The sequence below is a fragment of the Anomalospiza imberbis genome, chromosome Z (genome assembly GCF_031753505.1).
Source record: "Anomalospiza imberbis isolate Cuckoo-Finch-1a 21T00152 chromosome Z, ASM3175350v1, whole genome shotgun sequence".
NCBI classification, from domain to species: domain Eukaryota; kingdom Metazoa; phylum Chordata; class Aves; order Passeriformes; family Viduidae; genus Anomalospiza; species Anomalospiza imberbis.
The window spans coordinates 27,047,722-27,070,333 of record NC_089721.1 but is presented as its reverse complement, the minus strand read 5'-3'; the positions used below and the strand labels follow the sequence as shown (position 1 = coordinate 27,070,333).

Genomic DNA, 22,612 nt, shown 5'->3' with positions numbered 1-22,612 from the left:
ATTTTTACATTTTACCTTTATTTTTTTACAGCTTTTGATTATTAACCCATCAGGATTAGGCAGACAGCCAACAGTCTTCCTCTAGACAATAAAGAATTTTGTAAAATGTTCCCCACATTTTAAGGAAATAAAGCTGTTAAGCAATTTGAAATGTAAGTTTTAGCTTAAAAGTATGAGATAGCAGAAAGACTTAAATTTATGATTTTACACATTATTTTAATATATTTCCACCATATAATTGCAAAACTACTAATAACATTAAAGTGGTTCATCATCAGTTTCTTAGTGTTTTAGTAAAACAGAATTAATTTAACAAAAGTATTCTTCCTGTTCTAGGGTCTTTTATTTATCCATCAAATTTTTATAACTAAAGTGTGTCATGGAGGCCTTAAGGGTTGTTGAAGGGTGGTTCAGCCATCAAAAGAGAGAAACTTCTCTTGCAAATATAACCCAGTTCTGTTTATAGGAGCTGGGACATTTGGTTTTCAGACTGGACAAGATCATGAGGTGAACTGAAACAGCCTCATCCAGGTCTGAGTGTGTCTGACTAGCCAGACAGGGAGTTCCCGCTCAAATCAATGTGCTCACCTTATTTGCTTTTCTTTATGGCTTATTTGTTTTTTGGGTTTTTTTGGTTTTTTTTTTTTTTTTTTTTTGTTTGTTTTTTTTTTTTTTTTGTGGCTGCAGATTTATGAGTTGGCATTTGTCAGCTGTCCTACCCACTCTTTTACGTACTCTTGTGTGTATCTTTAGTGATAGTCACTACCTTGGGCTGCTAAGCAAAGGGCATAGACTTTGGACATGTAGTCCCTGTTAGGTTTTTTTAATTTTCTTTTTTCTGTTAGAGAAGTTTTGTCACACAAATCTCAGGCATTGGCATGAAGCACAGTGTATCATTTAGCACTGCGATGGCATAGGTATGTTGCACAAAACAGATCCTGCTTGCAATGGTTCATGATAAAACACAGCCCATGTTTGCTTGGCAGGCCATGGTTTAGTTGAATAGTTCTGACACAACTGCACAAAGATAATAAATGGTTTATTTGTTAACTCCAAAGAATGAGTGGTAAAACCAGGATTACCAGCAGGCAATGGCAAAACTGCGCTTTCTTCTGAAATCATGTCCCTGTTCTTAGAACGACCTGCTCTTCAAATTCAGCTAATTAAATAAATTAAATAAATTAAAGAAATATGCAAATACAAGGCACTGTTTATGTGGCATAGTAGTCTTAAATTCATAAGAGAAGTTTTGAATTTGTGCATAAGATACTGAAGATACAGATATACCATGCATTAAATTTTCAGTCTATCATTTGTTTTGCTTCACTGTGCCATGAAACTCACAAGCTAGCCCAAGCACCTATTTGGCTGAAGAGGCAGAAGAGAAAATTAAATCATTCTCAGGAACTTTAGAGAGACCTAAAGCAACAGACGAACAAGAAAGGATTTATTGTATCACTACTAAAGTGTACTATTGTACTGAGTGGAAAAAGGTGGATTTTGACGCTGTTATAGAGACAGAAGTTAAGTGTTACAGATTGGTAGAGACAGGTAAGCCAGAAAAGAAAGGTGTGGCGACACATGACATCAAGACTTATTGTCCCAGGAAGCAAAAGAGCAGAGGAGCTGAGGAGCTGAGCTGACCACTGGAACCTTGGAATGCTATTTGAACGCATGTGGTCTCTGAAGGTAACTATGCAGAGCTATGCAGAAGCCCAAAAAAGCTGGAGTGCTGTGCTCCAAGCAGATTCAATGCCTGAAATAGCAACCCTCTTCCCATCCCTCTCAATATGTTGTCTTAGGAACCTTACACATATTAAAGGAAGAATTTTAACTTGGAACATGAAGCATTTAAAAGTTAGGAAATAGGACATAAATTGGAACAACTATTCACTGATTTACTTTTTATCATTTTTGTTTGTGGACTTGGGCATTATCTACAATGTCATCTGTACTGTTCTGATCTTCTGCAGAGGACAGAATATATATTTTGGATGGTTTTGCATACTTTAACTAAATTTCCCAGTATTAGTGTTGGCTGAGAAAGAAAATGTATCCCTCTGTGGTTGCAATTACTCTCTTATTCACCTTATTCTGTTTTACATTAGGACAATTTAAGCAATTTAGCATAAACTGTGCAATCTACTTGGAAAGTACATGACATCAAGACAGCATAAATAAAATAGAATCAACCAGTGATATTGAAAACATTTCATATCACACACAGGTATCGTATTAACCACAACACCCTGAAAACTAATTATATAAACCTACTCCAGTTTCTCCCCCCCCTCCCCCCACCTCCAACACAAACTTTACCACCTCTAAAAGTCTATACATCTCAAAGTATCACTATCCCAGTGTGGCACTCCATCTGTACCTTTTGTACCTACTTGGCCAGGACCTCTTCATCAGGAAGGAAAACACAGTGTACACAGGCACATGAAGGACAAGGGGAGAGGATGGTGATGATGTGATGATGTGCAGAGCAGAGTCTGCTAGTTCTCCAGGAGATGGGCTGTGGTAGTGGTTCTTCCTACTGGTTTCCATTTTCTGCTATATTACATAGATGGCTTTTTTTTTTTTTTTTTTTTTTTTTTTTGGCTTTGATGCATTAAACTGTGCTTTGATGGCATTAAACTAACTGTTTACTTGGTTCTATCCTTGTGTGAAACACATAGGATGGGTGCACATATTAAATGCCAAGTGTGGACAGATTGCAGAACATTTCTGCATGCACTCATTCCCTGCTGCATAATTTTTAGTACTACTGAAAATGATTCACCCTCAAAAAGGCATAATCTGTCTTTAAAAACTTAGTCCAGGAAATTAAAAAATAATATTTTGAGAGAACACAATTTTATGCTTTAACTTAGTAAAAAAGGACACAAAAAGTGACAATAAAAGTTCTTTGTCTAAGAAGAGGTACATTTAAAAGCCAAAAATGTTTCTCAGGATATACAGATTTTTTTTGTTTTTATTCTCCTAAATATTTAGCAGTTCAGACAATGAAGTTGTAAAAGACCTTCATGGTATTATAACACTTTAACAAACTTCAGATCATTACTCCAGATCATGAAGTATAAATAAACCTTTCAGATGAAGCATCTTCAGCCTGAAAAAGACAAAAGAGACCTTTGATATTTAAATATTAAAGTACCCAAGGTACATTCACAGAAATTATTAATTATTGACAGTCGTTTTAAAAGCTTGTCTGTATAATCAACTCAATAACCAGAGAGATGCTGAAATGACTGATAATGACGGCTGGGACTAGTTTGGACATGTCAGCTGTCATCCTAATTCTGCTCTAATAAGTTCTCCAGCCCCCAAAAAATAACATTAAAAGATTGTTCTAAAGACATGCAATTACATGGCCAATTCTCAAAATCTCTAACGTTTTTGAATAGCATAAGCAGCTAGCAATAAATACTTATGAATTTCATCTTTTATGGGAAGCCTTCCTTGATTTGGGTAGTCTACTTAGTTTTTCAATTCTAAAAGTCAAAACCAAATCACATCTACTGATGAAACTTTTTTGTTCTTAAAGAAATGGACATCTTAAAATGCAATTCCCTATGTGCAAATCCTGTTAACAATGAGCACTGCTGAATACAGAGGATAGAAGTGTCCTTTTTAGGACAGAGATAAACAGTGTTAGGTCAAACAGACATGCCTCCTTCCAGTTAGGATTAGCTTTGACCTTTTTCTGCAAAATGATGCCAAAGCTCCTTCAAAAACACAGCAAGGTCCAGGTTTCCCTTGTAAACACAATAGTCACTGTTTCACCCTCTGCCTATCTCCCTTTCTTGCTCAATGTGCTGGAACATTTCCCCAGAAGCAGAAGATTCAATTTTAAATCACTACCTTGCCAGAAGGAAATTAAGGTTACCTTTCTTTTTCCTCATGTAAGTGTCCTAACCACAGAGATACTGGAGACTGTGATGGAATTGAGAAGCACACAGCTGCTCAAAGCCACTGTGCCAAGCATCTGTGTTTTATAGTGCATTATAACTAGACAAAAATAGACTTTGGTGAAAATGCTAGATGACAATTTTCGATATGCCAGTTGATCACTAATTCATCTTTTATTTCTCTCTGTCTGGTCCAAAAAAAAATCTTACATTATTTTCACAGATTCTGACTAGATGGTATCTATTCAATCACCTGAGCAGCTGTAAGACAGTCTGAAAGATATTTGCTTGCCTAGAGCAAGAAATACTTAAATCTGATCAGACAGAGAGAAAGGCTGAATTACTCTCCAGTCTTGTGTGTAATGCTCTTACCTTCAGGTTCCTCCTTAAAGATGACACACATATTCAGTACTTTTTCCTACTTTATTCTAGGCAAAAGTGGCTGCCACTGTTTCACATCATAAAACCTTCTACTATTCATGTAAGGCAAACTCTGTGTACCGTCAACAGGGCAGGCCTTAAAAGAATGAGGGAAGAATGTTTTACCTGTGGATCCTGTTGCATCCCAGGTTGGTTCAGTTAGGGAATTTAATAAATGTTAGTTAGATTGGTTCTATGTACCCCTGTTTCCCCCTCATAATGGTTTTCTCCAAGCTGTATCACAGGAGCTCGGTCATGTCGATCTTGTAACCACTCCCCTTCTCCTCAGAAAGTTCTGTATCAATCACCCCACCTCTGTAACCCCATTTGTCTTGGAATCCTGTACACACCCCTGTCATGTTCCCATAGGTTGTCGTGTTCCACGTCACTCCCCTGTCCTCTGTCCCCATTGGGCGAGGGGGGCTTCTGCCCCTGTCGGCCCACCCCCTATTTAATCCCCTGCTCCCGGTACCCCAGGACCATTTTTGCCCCGGCTGGCTTGGCAGCAGCTGCATTATCCACCGCTGCAGCCATGCGGGAATAAAGAGTTCTCAGCTACTTTGGCAGAGTGCGCCATTCTCTCACCCTTTGTCTTGCCTCAGCGTCTGGCTACAGCGTGGCAGACCCACACGGAGGCTCAGCCCTAGAGCTCCACACACACGCGGCGGCCCTCGTCTGGCCCAGAAGCAGCGTGCCTAGCCAGGCACCCCCGCTATCCGGGACCAGGGCGAAGAAAAGCGAAACGCCGCAGATCCCAAAGGGATGTTTGCTGTTGAGCTGCTCAGTGCCCACAGGGCTATTGGACATTCCTACAATTTGAGGCTTCTGGGCAATTTTCCTGTGGAAAACATCACTGGTCAATGCCCCATTGGCAGCAGTTTTGGATGGGAACAAGGTTTAACCCCAGCCAGCAGCCAATCTCCATGCAGCCACTCACTCACTCTTCCACCAGCAGGATCAGGGACAGAATTGGAAGCGTAAAAGTGAGAAAACTCAGGGGTTGAGATAAAGACAGTTTAATAGGGAAAGCAAAAGCCACACACACAAGCAAAGCAAAACAGAGAAATCATTCACTGCTTCCCAAGGGCAGGCAGGTGCTCAGCCATCTCCAGGAGAGCAGGGCCCCATCACACATAAAGTGACCTGGGAATATAAATACTATCACTCCAAACTCCCCTTCTTCTTCCTCACACTTTATATCTGAACACCTCATATGGTCTGGAATATCCCTTTGGTCAATTGGGGTCACCTGTCCTGGCTGTTTGCCCTCACAAGCTCCCAGACACCCCTGAAGATCACACCAGTGTGGCCATAAAAAAAAGGTCTTGGCTCTGTGTAAGCCCCGCTCAGGGTTAACAATTTTTATGTTATTAACCCTGTTTTCAGCACAAATGGAAAACACAGCTCTGTGCTAGCCACATGAAGAAAATTAACACTACCCCAGCCAAAACTAGATGGTTTCTGTCAGTCCCCTTGACTGCAACTAATGATTCTGTAATTCTGCCTGCTCCCAGACAAAGATACTGAAACACAACTACCTATGCTGTTTGATTGTTTAGAACAATCCCTGGCATTGGTTGCAGCACAGCTAGCATCTCCCCTGATTCTGTCTTAATGAACACTGTTTGGGAGATGAGATAATCCAGTTTTAATGTGGCCACCCTGTTTTGGAAGGTAGATCCAGTTCAATAATAAAGTAGACACTGTCATGTCCACTGACCTCAGTGCCAGAGAACAGTCCTTTTTTTGTTAATTTATAAGGGTAGGAGAATTACCTGTGTAGGCCTTTTTATTTATAAAAGGTCAGTATAACATTTGAGATTATAATCCTATTATAATTTACTTCCTGAATATATTGCGCTTTGACAATAGTTCAAATCTAAATGCTGAATAATTGTGAACATGGCCAATTTGACCTTTCTTTTTTTGTATCACAAGAGAAATAAAATAAGTGTATTAAAAAACCCTAAGTTATTACTTACTACAATGTATGACCAAAAAATATTGCCATAAAATATTGGAGAGGTGGACAAAAATGGAGATGTAGTAAAGCATTCCTAAAGAATCTTCTAAATAGGAAACATCAAACAAAATTAGTGTGGGATTTAAACCAAAAAATATTACAGATTATGTGACTCAGTGCAGAAAAGTAAAACAACCCATAAAATAATCACAAAGTTATAAATCTACACTAATTTTTCATTTCTACCAATTTAAGGAATCTTCTTTTCTCAGCATGGAAATTGCAGAAAAGACAATTCATCTCAGCAACACAGTATAAAATCAGACAGGAAAAAAGAGAATTAATTCTATTGAACTTTTCTTCCAATAAAGGGTTATTAAAAGGCCTTTTTTTAAAATAAAGGGTATAAAAAAGGTCTTTTGCCTGCCCCCAAAGCATAAAGAAAATTATTATGTTCTTATGAGCCTAAATCCTTTACCAGACTTGATATACACTTTCTTCAATACTAACACAACTGGAGATTACTACAAAAATAAGTATTCCAATGATTTTTTTTCCCTCCAGGTGAAATTCCCTCTTAGTAAATACTCAAGAACTCCTTTGAGAAGTTAATTCTGTGTTTGTAATATAAATGCTTTTGGTGACAGGGTGACCCTCCTCCTAAAGCACCTGATTTCTGAAACCCAAAAATAACAGCTGATGCGCGCTCAGCTGCACTGAATTAGGCTTTAGCCATGGTGATGTCTAAGTGCTTTATCTCACTATACTACAGGACTAAAAGCTGTGGGATATTGTATTTCATACTACTTTATAGCTGTATGACAGTTGAATGTGCTCTGCTGACTCCTGGGGTTTTTCTCAGAACAAAGAAGCCATTGTGTTCTCCCACCTGATACAGGAGGAAAAACATCTTATGTGACTCTTCAGTAGAAGTAAGGACAGGCCTAACTTCAAATAGTCATTGTGAACTGATAATTTTCAAACTAAAACTAAGGATGAACCAGTGGGTAACTTTTCCTTAAGGAAGGGTGGCATAAAAGAGAAGGTAAAAGACATTTTTTTAGTTTCAACTCTTCACTTGTTTCTCTAGTGGTTTACCATTAAAGCTACTGCTGTGCCAACAGGACCCACCAGAGATCTCACTAGCAACTCAAGCTTCATAGGGATCAACCTCCTTCAGTGAACACGTTCTGTATTCTGCAGCAAGCCAGACTGCAGCTTAAACTGTCCATTCATCCCAAAGGAGTCACACAGAACAAGGTGATAGGTTTTATAGCTGCTTTCAAATGGCAAATATACACCCAGATAAGAAAGTCCCTGTTTAAATTCCTCATCATAAGCTTGAACCTGCAGTGTGCTAGAAACTTGGTATGATTATTTCCAGAAACTAGGAGCATATAAAGGAGAAGAGCATTTCTCCTGAAGAGAATTATATATTACTTATACGTCTTATATTACTTCAAACTTTATTTTTTGTTCTTATTACCAGTTTCCATTAAAATATTTTCTTCTCTCTGATAAAAAAAAGCTTTTTTGAAATTATCATGTTTATTCTTTTTTGCCTCTTCCAAATATTTTCATTCCATTTGAAGAAGAAAAGAGACAAGTTTGTTACTTCATATTCTCTGCCTCTAATGCCATTTCTACTATGCCATTTCTACTATTTTAAGAACAGAAGGAACTCCCTTCTCCATGCATTGCATAACTACTTCCATCTGTCTTCATATTTTGCAACATTAGATTCACTTCTGTCTTACAAAATTCAAGGGACCAAAGTACGAGGGGATTCATATTTAATACAAGACCTACATGGAAGCAGAGGAGCAGGTATTTGAAAGTGATGAAAGAGAAGTTGGAGAAGAATTGTCAGGAGTGCCACTGAAACTTTAACTACAGGATATGGATCCTGTCAGGTTTGTTTATATTTGGTTGCACTTGGCAACCACCTGTTATGCAGCTATATGTAGACACATAGGAAATTGTAGGATTCAATAGTCAACTTGGCATATGAGCCCAGTGCTTAACCAAGCTAGTTTAAAGCCAGATATCCCTAAAGGACATGTTACCAGTCATGGTGAAGAATTTCCTGGGATAACTGTGACTGAGTTATCCAGCACAGGAAAGCAGAAGTTTCCCCTGTGCTGGCCTGTCTCAAAGCAGCTGGAGCACAGCCCTGCAGAGCTGCCTGCCGGGCCCCTGTGCTTCCCTTTCAATCCAGCCATCAGATTGCTGCAGGCACCTGCCAACGTCACTGTGGGCCACTCCAAAATCAACTCAGTACTTCTGTTTTCTTAAACTGTGAAATTCAGTTAGCCCTGTGAAACATACAGTGGCTACGCAGATTGTGTTTGCCAGCTGTGAAAATCAGGCCAATCTTAAAGTTGTCATGTAAGTAACTTATTTTAGATGCCTAACCTTGGAAGAGGAAACTCAGACTAAAGATTTTGTCATAATTACAAAGGAAGAAAATGTTTTCATTATGTTGTGTTTCCTACTGTTAAAACTAACTGAAGACTGCCATGAAGAAATGTAAAACCGCACACACAAAAAAATCAGATAGACTCCTGAGAGGCAGTCTGGCAAGTTAGATGCTCCTGTGGCAAGGAATTGTACCCTACTGGGTTTCCTTTAGACTGGTCAGGGCTCTAGTTCATCACGAACAAATCCAGTTGACTGTGGGGAGCAGAGTCCTGTCTTAAGCTTTGATATACATTAATTTATTATAATACCCAATACTGTGTGATATGAAATAGGAAGATCAGATAAAGGATCAGCAGTTCATCCTATAAAAACAATTTTATGTTATAGAATCAAAGAATCATGTCAGTCTAAATAAATAAATCAGTCAGATGCAACCTTAACAGAAAACATTTAAGCAACTTCAGAGCTTTTAAAACATGCATGATTTCTTTGTTGAAGAAAATCAGATCTATGGGCAATGATTTGTTTCCATCAGCCTAATTTATAACACACATTCTTTGCATGCTGAAGAACTGCTCTGAGGACAGTGCAGCTGATTATAGTACTCTCTTCTTGCTAGTGTAATTTTTTTAAGGAATGTACCATAGAAAAAAAAACCCTGTTGAATTATGAAAAACAAATCCTTCCCTGGAATGCACTGCCCAAGTGGTAATAGTTTTCACTGGATGATATTACTACAATATCTGAAGTATGTCATCCTTACCAACAAATAATACATAAACTGATTTCTCAGGTATGAATTGCTTCAAACAGATAAAAATTGGTTCCTATTGCTCAATATATATACAAATAGTTTAACTGAAAGCAACTGATACTGTCATGAAATTTCTAAAAACTTTTCCAAAATGTAGCCTTTAGGAACTATGAATTATCTACCCCTAAGACAGATCAGATTTTTCCCCCATTTTACAGAGAAAACTGCTTTTCAAATTTGTAAGACCTACAAGATACCACCCCCCTGTATGTTTCAAAGCATCAAGTCCTAAAGAGAAGGAGATGATGCTTAGCAGGGGGCTACCACATGAAATCTATATGCACCACCTTCCCCCAAGAGATCCTTTTTTTTCTTAGAAAGTTTGTACAAATTGAAATTACAGTTTGTCCATATGAACAGGATTTTACACGTGCCTGGCAGCCTGATCAAAGCAACTGCTTTCTGTGGTTACCAGACATTAGGACATCCCCGCCTCCTGCAAATATAGAGGCGGCATGTGCAGTGAGCCCACACCTCTTCCATGCATTGGATCCTTGTGTACTCAATCAGTACAGCTAACACGGTAGGTTCAGATCTTGTTCCACTTGCTACCTATGTGCTGACCACTACAGTGTCTGTGCTCACATGTTAATGTTTCACAACTGAAATTCATGTAGCTCACAGCCTCACACTATCAATTAACATACTTGGGTGATTAAAATGTACTAGTTATTAGCATTAGTTAAAAATAATAATTTTATTATGTGCATATTTTGGTCTTAAGTTAATGCAGTTCTTTTAATGTTCATTAATTTATATGTAAGTATATATATTTGTATATATTGATGTAAAAGGTTGTAATTTTAGATAAGATTAACAAAAGTGGATCCATTCACATGCTTATGAGAATAAGAAAGAAATTTCCTTACAGAACCACTGCTTAGAAACATCTATATTAGATGACCATTTGAGTACTACTTATCTTTTAAGTAGTTAGTAAGCATGGAACCACTCTGTATTTACTCTATCCACAAAAACTCACAAAAAAACCCCAAAATAACAAGAAAAGCAGTTCCCACAATCCTGGGAAGCAAAAGGGATTTTTTAAAAATCCTGCCAAGAAGATATGAACAGAAAAGACTTACACAACTAAGTCATATGGGACGGTATGCCCAGGGAAGAGGTGGATTCACTGTCCCTGGAGCTAAGAAAAGACTGGATGTGGTACTCAGTGCCATGGTCTAGGTGACAAGGTGGTGTCTGGTCAAAGGTTGAACACAATGATCTCAGAGGTCTTTTCTGACCTAACTGATTCTGTAATTCTCTAATATAGGGCAGCAGGCTGGCTAATGTATGAGGTTAGAAATGGGTAGCTGTCATCAGTTTGGACAGAAAAAGGCTGACGTGCCTCTTCAGGTGGAAGAGTTAGTCCAGACAAGGAGGTCTGATAGGCTCCATGCTCCTGTACAGATCTAAAGTGTGCAAAACAAGCAGAAATCATCAGTTTAGCCTGCACTGAGTTCAACAACTACATCAGGCGACTCACAAGACTGACATTCACTAGTATTTTCACCTACTGGCCAAACACCATCAGAGAAGTTTTCTGTCCCCTGAAGTCAGACAGGTGCTGAAGTCAAGACTGGATTTCATGACTGAATTTCAATTCATTTAAACTTGTTGCACACTGAAGATGTTCTGAACCAGCTGGATGAACTCTATGTTAGAATAAAGTCGGAGACCAGCATTTCCTCCCAACAAATCACAGTGAGAAATTTGCTACTGAATAAAATATATTGACTGTCTGAGCTATTAAATCATCTACCTCCTCTCACACCAAACAAGGCTTTTACCTAAAACTTAACTCCATTACATTTCAGAAGAAATCTATATTAACGTTTACATAACCCTTAACTTCATTCACATTATTTTTTATTTGCTGCTCTCCACCCTAAGCAAGCATCTGAGGAAAAGGACTGGCCACTGGCTGTAAACAAAAGACAAATAGGTCTCGTCTGGCTGAGCTTCTCTGTCCTCTGTGTCACACTTATTTGCAATAATGAATGGAATGTCAGAAACACACACACATACAAACCACAAATATAAATGTTTTCTGATTCCATATATTAGAAGAAAATTCAATGACAAGCCAGCAAGGCTGCTCTAGATTACTACTTTATCTAGATAGTTGAAAAAATGTCACAATTCATGCCTTTAATTTTTCTGTTTACTCTTTAGATGCCACACAGCCAAGATTCTTCTTATCACAGGGTGACACAGTCATTCTTATATCTTACTGTCAAAAATATTTTATGTAAAAAAATTATTTTTTTTTTAACCAGGAATATATGTGTAACACACATATGCACAGTGTAGTCCTGATTATTAGATTTGTGTATTTTGAAAAATATAAAACCACTAACTTATTGCAAAAATTAGCTAGTTTTCTCTCATTCTCATGCATCATGTTCCTTTATGTCTCCAAATATCATGTTAACATAGCTTTCACTGTTAACAAACCCTTAATGTTGCACAGTTTGATTGTTTTTCCTAGCAAATAATTTGCCTGTTATATATTCTGAAACATAAAATTCATGTAGGTTGATATCTGGGTTCTTACACAGCATATCAACCAATTGAAATTGTATAAAGCCAGGAAGCAAGCCAATCATACATTCAGTTCTTCTCCTTCATGTTTGATTAGCTCTGTTACAGCACAGAATCCTTTTAGAGAAGAATGCACAGTCTTAAATCTGAACAGTCAGATGGTGACATACTCAAGCAGTACTAATTCATATTATGACTCTTCTTGTTTAGTTTCAATGTATAACTCATAAATACATCTGGAATGAAACCTGATCTCTCAGAGGTGGATGTAAATACATGTAAGGGCAAAGGATATTAAGGAGTTGTTCTATACTGGTGAGTAGGGAAATTGATGGGGTTTTGCCTTGACTTGTCTCAAAGCTGTGGTCAGGTCACTTCTCAAAGCTAAATCGACAGTAAAAGCTCTGACATAGGTCTGTGTTTCTGGAGTGTGAAAAACACATCTCCAACCAGCTGTAATGATTAATGCCCTCAGGTAATCACAACCAAGCTGCTAAAACCACTAGGTAATCACCAGGTGTTATTCTGCATAGAATAAAGATTTAGAGTTCTGCAAAACAAGCACTGTTTTGCAGCAGCTACAACCCAATTTCAGGGAAAGTTAAGGAAATTTTTCCTTGGACATTATATTACTATCCACCTTCCAATGTAAACACAGTTGTGCACAACTTTACTGAGGTCAAAACAGATGATGAAACTTCAAAGCCAAAAACTTTTAAGCTTTTAAGATTAAATTTTTAAGCCAAAAAAAATCTGCATTGTCACAGTAAACTGATAATTTTACTACACATGGTCATTAGAACAGCAGTTATCTTTAACTGTGTTTTTCTACCAGGATATTTGAAGTATCATGAGTAATATGGCATTCAAGGGAAGAAGTACCTTGAAAACTGAAATGCAAAAATTGATGTCTATTTCTCCACTCCTGGAAGGAAAAAAAAAGAACAGAAAAGGAACCAGAAAAGCAAACACAAGACAACAACAAAAGGAACAACAACAAAACAACCCAAAGCCGACAATTTCAATGGCTTCAGATTTTTCTTTTTTTATAGAATTTTACTAGCACTTTTAAAAATACATAGGTATGCATATATATATATAAGCATACATGCTTCATGTACTACATAATTTTCATATACAAAGTGTAGACTTAGATGTGAAAAATTTGCTGTGTTTACAGTAACTTATGTGTGTTTAGTAACATATTTTATATGTTGCAAAACTAAATAAATATTTCTGTAGGTGTGAATAGGGTACACCTTTGCAAAACTCTAGCTGTTTATTGATGTGGCTGCGTGCTGCTGAATTTCACTTCAGTGAAATTTCAACCGATTGAGTTGAAGTTGTTATACCTCTGTAATATTATAGCCTTGTTCTTTACATCCTATTCCAATATAACTTGTTCATTAGTTAAAGTCACAGATGTTGACTAGAAAATAATGGACAGCAAAGGTAATTTTTGTTTCCTTGGTCTATTGTTAGATATAAAATGATAAACTGGAAGAAGCTGGGGCATTCATATTTTGTTCTATCCATTTTAAAAGTCAAAAACCCCAGCTACAAGTTTCAAGCTGTTTTAATTCAACTTAAAATAAAATAATTGGAGGAATACTCTACTCACAGGTGACCGGTAGCCACATACACCAGTTTAGAGTGTAAATTGAAGCATGTAGCTCCCAGGCTGCTCTCTGCTTAGCCTCAGGAGTTATGAAGCACAAGCTGTGGGCAGCAACAGCAAGCAATTACTCTCTCAGCCCACAGGCAGTTCATCTTTAGTTAGTTCTCAGTGTGACAGCACTCATCACACTCCCTCTTATGGACAACCAGTATGTGTTTACAGGGTGTGTGAAGACAGCGAGTGCCTGGATTTGTGTACTCCCTTCCCTCCTCTTCAGCCAGTTAAATCCCCTATCCCAACCCCAGTGGTGCAGTGAAGCCTTTGGGACCTGCGCTCCACTCTGTTCTCTGAACAGAAGGCAAGTTCACAGATGATAATCATATTACAAGGCTGCCCTTAATCACTCCTGACAAAGGAATCTAAAATTCTTTCTAAGTTCTTTTTTTTCCTCTTTGTTACATCCAACTGAATGCCAGTATCTGTGAACCAAAGTCAGGTATTATGGGCTGCCCCACTCAGATACCTCCTGTGGTTTTCCTCTGGCTGGCATTCTGTCCCCTTGGCAACTGAATTCTCTCTACCCCTGCTCTGAAACTTACTCACTCCAGTAGAATGAAACCAATTGTAAATTCCAGAAACTTTACTGTGGCACCACAAATTATTTCTCTGTAAGACAGGATACAAATATGAATTTCCAATGAACAAAAGAAAATATGTGTTAATCAGTGGAACACTTATTATTATTCTCCTATGGAATAAAGCACTGAAACAGGTTTCTATTGTATTTTAAATAATTTTTAAATCAATTGCCAATTAATGGTTCATCTATGCAATCTTCAAATCACTAGGTACTACAAACAAAATATTTCTATTGAATTGGGTCATGGGACTCCAGTTAATTATTGTTGTTTCTTTCCTTCTCTTGCTTTCATATTTGACATGATAGATATAATAACAAGATTGAAAATTATTTATAATTTTAATCCAATATTCTTCTCCTACTCATCTGCGAAGATAATTTTATATTTTCTAGGATTATGTTATCATCACACTTGACAGGTAAAGAACACATCTTTCCAGTGACCTCTGGGAATAAAAGTGTCATGATTGGTCCCATTAGCAGTTAATAAAAATATGAACTGAAGAGATGGATACGGGAATTCTTGAGTCACTACAGAACTGTGCAACCAGCCATATTTTTTCAGGTTTGCTAAAAAACACTGGGAAAAAGACCATATGTAAACAAAAGATGAACCTCCAAATCTGTGAACAAAGAGGAAAGAAAGAACCTATCTCTCACAGAAACCACTAGGATCCTTTCTATTTCCAGTAATGGAAGTTGTATTGGCTCTGAATTGTAGTTCTACTAAATGAGCTATGAGTAGAAAGAGTACTTAGTCCAAATTTCATAAAACATCAATTTCCCAGCACCAGAGCTAAGAATTAATATTGCTACCAAACAAAGTCCTACTAAATACTGGCAACTATATCCCATAACTCCTTTATCATAGTGTGTTGCATCACGGTTTGGTGTTTAGGTTAGGGGTTCTGATCTGTTAGCTAGCCGTGTTCTGTGTACCCCCGCACATCCCATGCTGTGTCTGTTCCCCTTCCCCCCGCCCCACGGCTGTTCACTCCGGGTCCCTGACTGTTGGAGCTTCCGCTGTCACTCCTGTGACCATTCCCCATCCTGCCCAGAGGGTTTGGTGCCCCTCACTCTGATCTCCCAACCCTGTCCGCCCCAGCGCTCGGGTTCTGCCCCAGTCTTGTCCCCATTGGTGCCATGGTCCATGTCATCGCCACGGCGCCTGCCCCCATTGGGCAGGAGGGCCCCTGCTCTCCTCACCCCGTCCCTGATATAATCCCGCACCTCGGAGTGCTCGTGGCCGATTTCCTCACGCGTGAGGTGGGAGCGGGTTGCAGTGCCTCAGCGCAGCTCCCCATGACAATAAAGGACTTTCAGCCTTCCATGCGTGGGGAATACGGATGTTCCTTCACTCTTTACTGGTGTCTCTCACTCGCAGTGGCGAGGAATCCGCTAGCACCCCCGCCCAGACAGCGGCACAGAGCCGAGTCTGGAAACATGCGGCGATCCCAGGTCCCGGAGAGAGGCGGTACTGCTCTAGGTGCCGGAACTGCCCAGGGACCGGGAAAACACAGAGAGACACTGCGCTAGTGGATTTTGGTTTTTTTTCAATTAAATCATCTGAAATGTACAGAAAAGAGTATATAATGAAATAGTTATTGCACAAAAATGAACTGCTGCAGAAATCAACTGAATTACTCTTAGTCTTAAAATATTATAAGAATTATTCTATGTCTTAAAATAATTTTACTGTGCAATCTAAGACTCTCATTAGGAGGCATGCAGCCACAGCTAATATTTGGAAGAAAAGTAGTAAATGCATGTAATTGACAATCTGTTTACAAGCTAATTTCTTTTACCAATAACTTCAGGTTTGCTACTAAAGGATTTGTTCACCTTACTTGGTTGTAACCCAGCTCAAACTACTGATTTGGGGTATAATAAATATATGAAATGTGTTAAAAAGTTTGTCTATACCTGTGTGTTTGCAGTTATGCACTTACCCATGCATAAGAAGTATCAGTCTCTAACAAGACTACTTGACTCCTGTTGTTGAGAGATTTTCCTCTACAATAATAAACAGTAGCAGTTCTGAGATTCCAACATTCGAAATGTCAAAAACTTTCTTATTTCTTCACTTCCTGCCTTTTGTGAAACAACATGACATTACTGATACATATTCAGATTTCTTACCTAATTCTGACTGGAAAAGCCTTGCCATATGCCCTCAGTTTGGTTTCAACTACAAAGCCAGAAACATCATAAGGACCACCACTGAAAACTCTAAACTATAGAGAACCAAGAGCAAAGACTGTGAAGAGCTCAAAACATTCTTTCTATACTAAAACAAATCACTGCCATCTACTCTTGAAATAGATTCAAAACATTTTTTCATTTATTTGTAAATATTTGCACATAGCATGTTTCCCTTGATTGCTTGTAAGAGCAACACAGAGAACAGTGCCAAAAACTTATATGATATCTACTCTTACTCTCTCTTCAAGGTCTGTTAGCATATTGCAGAGAAGGGTAAGATTGATTGAAAGAGAGTAGCTATTACTTTTTGTTTGGGTTTTTTTTTCCTTCACTATTAAGACTGAAATTTGATTATTTCTCTGAAATTTTGTCAAGGAATGGAAGTTAAGCGCTTGCTTCTCTTCCTTTTAAAAATAAGCACTGGTTAAGGCCTTTTAGTCTTCTGGGACCCCTGTCTTCACAATTATAACTTTATAGCTATGGCTGAGGTTTTGTCTGCTTGCACTTTAGGAGCAGTAGTCAGGAGGAAGCACAGAAGGCCCAATCAATTGCAAATATCTAAGTTATGCAGGTGTTACCTAACCTGTATTTCCCCTACAAAATGTTGAGTACTTATCCATTCATCTCTATTATCAATAATTTTATCCAAATGACTGTAGTTACCTTATGCAAAATTTGATGTAAATATTTTTCCCACATTGTCTGCCAATCATTTTCCTTGTCCAAATAATACAATTTTTTGTCTTCCTCTTATTGCCACTTTTGTAGAATGACTTCCTGTAACTACGGATAAAATGGTCTAGCTACATCTCCTCTGGAAATATGTGGCTATCTTGTTAATAAATAAACACAAATTGCATGTAACAGTTCCTAATAATATATGTTTCAAACACCAAATTCTCTGTGTCATCTTATAGTTATGAGACAATTCCGTGGGAATTATATCTCTAAGCTTTAGCTTAGAGATATAAGCATTTTACATCTAAGCTCCCCTGTCTTACACTATGCTCAATTTAATTAACAGAAAATGCAGTATATTTTCTTTGTAGCTGAGGCCTTGACAATGTATTTCTTCTGTTTCTCTGCATGTTCCTGTTCACCAAATATGTTGCGGATGTCCCACATCCCTGGAAGGCCAGGTTAGATGGGGCTTTGAGCAACCTGATCTAGTGAGTGACGTTCATGACTATGGCAGCTGGTTTGGAACAAGATGATCTTTAGGGTCCCTTCCAACTCAAGCCGTTCTATGACTGTATGTACGCAAAAGTACATCTATGACAATTGCTGCCTGTGAACATCTTCCTCTTCACCTCTTCAGTGCGGCAACACAGACAGCAAACTAAACTTAATGAAATTTGATAAAATTTTCTGAACTCAGTAGAGACCAGCTGAGTCAAATGAGCTTCAGGACCTTTTTTTTTTTTCTGGTTTTATACAAAATAAGGTTCTTACCTGTTTAATACATCCCCTATATAAAGGTAACATTCAGAAGTGCATTGTATCAGATGACTTTTCACCGGGTCCAGTTGAAAACAAGGCTGAAGACATGTAAATACTAAAGAAAAAACATCAGCTTAACTCTAAACCACAGAAGATTACTTGCTCAGTGTATTAAAAAAGAGGAAAAAAAAAAAAAACAAACAACGTGATGACATGGGCTCCCCCTCGTGGTTTTTGTTGTGAAAGATTTTAATTTTCCACACAAACCCCTTAAATTTATAAGGACTAGTAACAGACAGGCAAGGGAATGCTCTGAAAGAAAATGTGTTCCGTGTAATAACATTTTTCTAAGTAATCTGTAAATTATCAAAATCAAAGAGTTCTTGATTCATCATTTTTAGAATGGATAATTAATTAAGCATACTGACAGATCATGCAGCTAGACATCTGCATCCTGTTAAAGGCAGCCAAAGTTAATTCTGCTTATGGTTGCATTTGCTGGAGTAATAGTGAGTTTTTGAAACCACATGCCCAAGATTTATTAGAGGTTCTGCATTGCCCTTTCTCTTGCATTAATGTGGAGGTTTGTCAATCCCACTCCCTAACTCTGGGCTTCTTGGATGTTCTTCAAAAGACAAGGTAGTTTTATTAGCCTTAAACTTGCTGTGTTATCTTTTTTTTTTTTAACTGAATCTCCTTATATTTATAATACTGTGTATCAGAAACAGTCTCTGTTGGATGTAAAAAAGGCACAAGTAAGACAAAAATTGGCCACTAGTTAGCCTCATGAATGGAAGTTAATTGTTCTTTGCACCACCTGGAAAACCAAGACAAAAATTATGTACCTTAACAGCAGTGCTGCAGAGTTTAAATTTAGTCTCCATTTTAATCTGAAAACATAATTTATGGTACAAATGCAGGGAAATGTAACTGTTTCAGTTCAGTAAAACAGACCTTTAATTAACCAGCAGGTCCTTAGATGACTTAGGTTAAGAAATATCCAGTAATTATTGAAGATCAATAGCTCTGATCCAGGATTTTGCCTACAATTGCAAGACCTGTGCCACTGATTTCTCTAGCATGACAGTTCAGATTTTTTGCAGTCTGACTGCAAATGAAAATTGTTTTAATTACCCAAACTTTATTTCACTCCACTTAAAAGAGAATGATTTCTGATGTGCCAAAACTAGCATTACAAGATACTAATATTAGCAAGCAATGCTTCTCCCATTCGAATTCAGTATTAAATGTGCAGATTTCTTCACATACTTATTTACAGAATGCAACAATATACATTATACAAAAAACCCCAAAATTAAAAAAAATAACCACCACGTACACACAAAAACAAACAAACAAAAGAAAACCACAAAAAAATTGAAGATTGATAGCTTGATATCTCCAGATAAGACCAGACAAAAATTTCCTTCTTTAATATCTTTGTTTGTAATAGATAAAGATTAAACCTGAGGACTTTGAGTAGACTTCAAATTATTTGTTATACAACACTTTTATGCAATAAGCAGTAAATCATAATATTTATTAATAGTATAGAAGTTAATAGAAAAGCAAAGATTTTACACAAAACAGTAAAGAGATCTATTTTAATATCAATAGAATAAAAATTAATGAATTACTAGATTGCAAATTAGTGGTTGTTTAAAGTTCAGATTTTTAACACACATGTGTTTGTTATGGAAATACAACATACAGTTCCCACAAGTAATATGATGTTCAAAAGGACTAAATTTCCTATTTCAAAAAGCTGTAACAAAAACTACTGGGAAGAAGAATGTTCAGAGAAAACTGGGCTGTGAACTGTTTAGTTAAAATTTGAAGTTATGACAAATGCTGTGTTTGGCAGAACTCCTTAATTCTGGTAATCTTTGCCTAAATAACAGAGAACTTCATTTAGAAACAGCAATAAGGAGAAAACAAAACAAGACAAAAATAATTGAATTAATGTTAAATAGAAGAAAATAGATTGTAATGCAAATGAAATTATAAAGTGCAGGAAAAGGATTAGAGAACCTAAAGATTTCTGAAATAAAATATAGTCAGATGTAAGGACAGCAAGATAAACATGTTTCCTATAAATTAGCAACAAAGGAAATAATGCCAATGATATAATCCTACTTCGAGACAGTGGTGGAAAACTATTAATACTGCATGAAAGGAAGATCTGTGAGTACTCTGGACAAGTCAAAGCCAGCAGTTTCCCAAAAGAAGGCCACCAGTTGCCTGGGCAGCTTTAGGAAAGTATTACTGACAGACTGAGTGAGGTGATCCTTCCTCTCTAGTCAGCACTGGGGAGACATGCCCGGAAAGCTGGGTCCATCTCTGGGCTCCCTAGCACAGTACAGACATGGACATATGGGGCCAACACTAGCAAACAGCTATGAAGAATATTCCATGATTAGAGAACTTAGGCATCTGTCACAGAAGGAAATGCTGAGGGAGCAGGGAGAAGGGAAGGTTTAGTGCGCATAATTACCTGATCGTAAGTTATAATGAAGACAGTCAAACTTCTCTCGGTGGTATCTGATAGCAAGACAAGAGGCAATGAACACGAAATGCAAGAATTTACATTTAAATAGATGAAAAACTTTTTGACACGAAGAACTATTGAACACTAGAATATGTTGCCCATGTAGGCTGTGTAATCTCCCTGGTGAGTCTCCATCCTTGGAGATATTTAGCACCCAAATGGAGACAGCACTAAGCAACCTGGCCTAGCTGGCTGTCTTTGAGCTGGTGTATTGGACTAGCCAATACTTAGAGCTCTCTCCTACATCAGCCAGTTGTGATTCTGTGAAACAAAGAAGTCCAAAACTATTGATAGGTTATGCCAATTATCAAATCATTTTCTAAAAACTCTCTCCTCTCTTCATTTAAAGTCTAGTCTCAATGAGTATAGCTCAAAGTCTTTTACAAATCCACCTGTTTAGTTGAAGTCTTGCTAAGACAGGATTGAAGATCAGCAGCAGCAAAAGCTACCTGGCTTACCTCAAATGTCCAGGTGTTTCCAGCAGGATGTTAATCTTTATGGTAAATTTTCGGATATTGTCCCTTGTGCAAAGTCCTTATGAACATATCTACAGCAGGAAATGCAATGCCATACTAGGGAAAGAGCTGATCTAGTTATTAATGAACTGGAACACCACATTGCCATGCAACAATATTAGCTTATGTAACAAAAAGCTGTCTAATTGCATCAGCACAATGCTACATCCAGGCTAATTAGCTCTGCCAATCAAGCTAATTAGCACAGAGCAGAGTCATGCTGAATACCAATTCTAGCTTCTGAACTACTAATCAAAGCACTACTAGACAGTGAACCCCAAACAAAAGGTATAATCTGAGTATATTCAGCAGTGAAAAATTCTGTAATTCTACCCATTGTGTAACTATGTGTAAAACTTTTAGAAAAACCGTTTTCTTGCTTTTCAAAACACATATTTTTATCACATTTGAAGTTATTGCAAAAAATAATTCAAAGATTTTAAAAATGTGCTTTGCTGAATACTTGTTACTCTGCAAGATGATTAAGTCCTATAGCAGATTTCTGTAAGTTTATTTCTCTTAGAAGGTGAATCTATAGAAAGATATGGATTTCACAGATGAAATTTTGTTTCTTGACATAGTGTGTTCACAAAGGTCTGTTTCCTTTAACAGAAGTGGCATAAAAGCACAGTCATTTTTCTGGTTTTATACTACCACTTTCTTTGAAGGGTTACCCCTAATTTTCATCTTAATTAAAAAAAAAAAAAAAAAAAAAAAAAAGTGGTTTCTGGTGTATGGTGCATTTTTGTATTTGTTTCTAAATGTTCTGAAAAGTTTGGACTACCTGGTGCTTGCTCAAAACTGAAGGTGCATTAGCAATTTCATGTAGGAGGTCAGGCTTGCATAAAGAACAGCTCAGCCTTGGTCATGCTCTGTTTATTTCACAGAAAATGATCATCTTGTTCATGTGGGTCATGTTTACTTAATCCCCCTCCAAATAAGTAATTTCTTTGATGTCAGCTAATTAGTTCTGCACTGTTTGAGCCTGTTTAACAAAATTTGGGGTAACATAGGAAGCATAATAAAACCTTTCAAGAAAACTCATCTAAAGTACACTTCTCAGGTCATACTTGAGAGCAGATTTCACATATCACATTTACATTTTGAATTACCTCCTCAACATGGCCATGATTTGACAATGGCAGAGCCCTTCTGGACTTGATAAAACTTTTCTTAATCTTGGTCTGGAAAGGATCTTAATACCCAAGATTTTGCTGTATTTCTTTCCAGCTGTGACTCTTTTCTTTGAGCTGCTCATTTGTGAAAGTGCTTTAGCCTTGACTCCAGCTAACTGTCTTTGGACAAAATAACAGAGGCAAAATCTGAGCAGAAACTTGAGTTATTTCTGGCATGTATTTAACTAAAGTAACCAAAACACTTGTAATACATACTCAAATGCTAATGATTTGTTATTACAAATGTTAGTTTGACTGTTACTGCTGAAAATTTAACCTTAAAGGTTCAACATTTTCCAAATTGCTGAAACTTACTCAACAGAAGGGCCCTCTGGAAAATTCAGTCCTTTTCTGTTTGCAGCACGTTGTATACTAGTGTCTATAGCAACCCCATAAGT

The 22,612-nt window shown here is 37.5% G+C and overlaps 1 long non-coding RNA gene across 1 annotated transcript; it reads right to left on the bottom strand.

Moving 5' to 3' along the window:
- Positions 1 to 10,696: 10,696 nt before the first annotated feature.
- On the bottom strand, positions 10,697 to 22,174 carry LOC137464656 (uncharacterized). The gene is made up of 3 exons (XR_010994337.1): positions 20,983 to 22,174; positions 20,471 to 20,517; positions 10,697 to 10,944 (listed from the first exon to the last, which is right to left on the bottom strand). It is a non-coding gene; the product is annotated as an uncharacterized lncRNA (long non-coding RNA).
- Between the last annotated feature and the right edge of the window lie 438 nt (positions 22,175 to 22,612).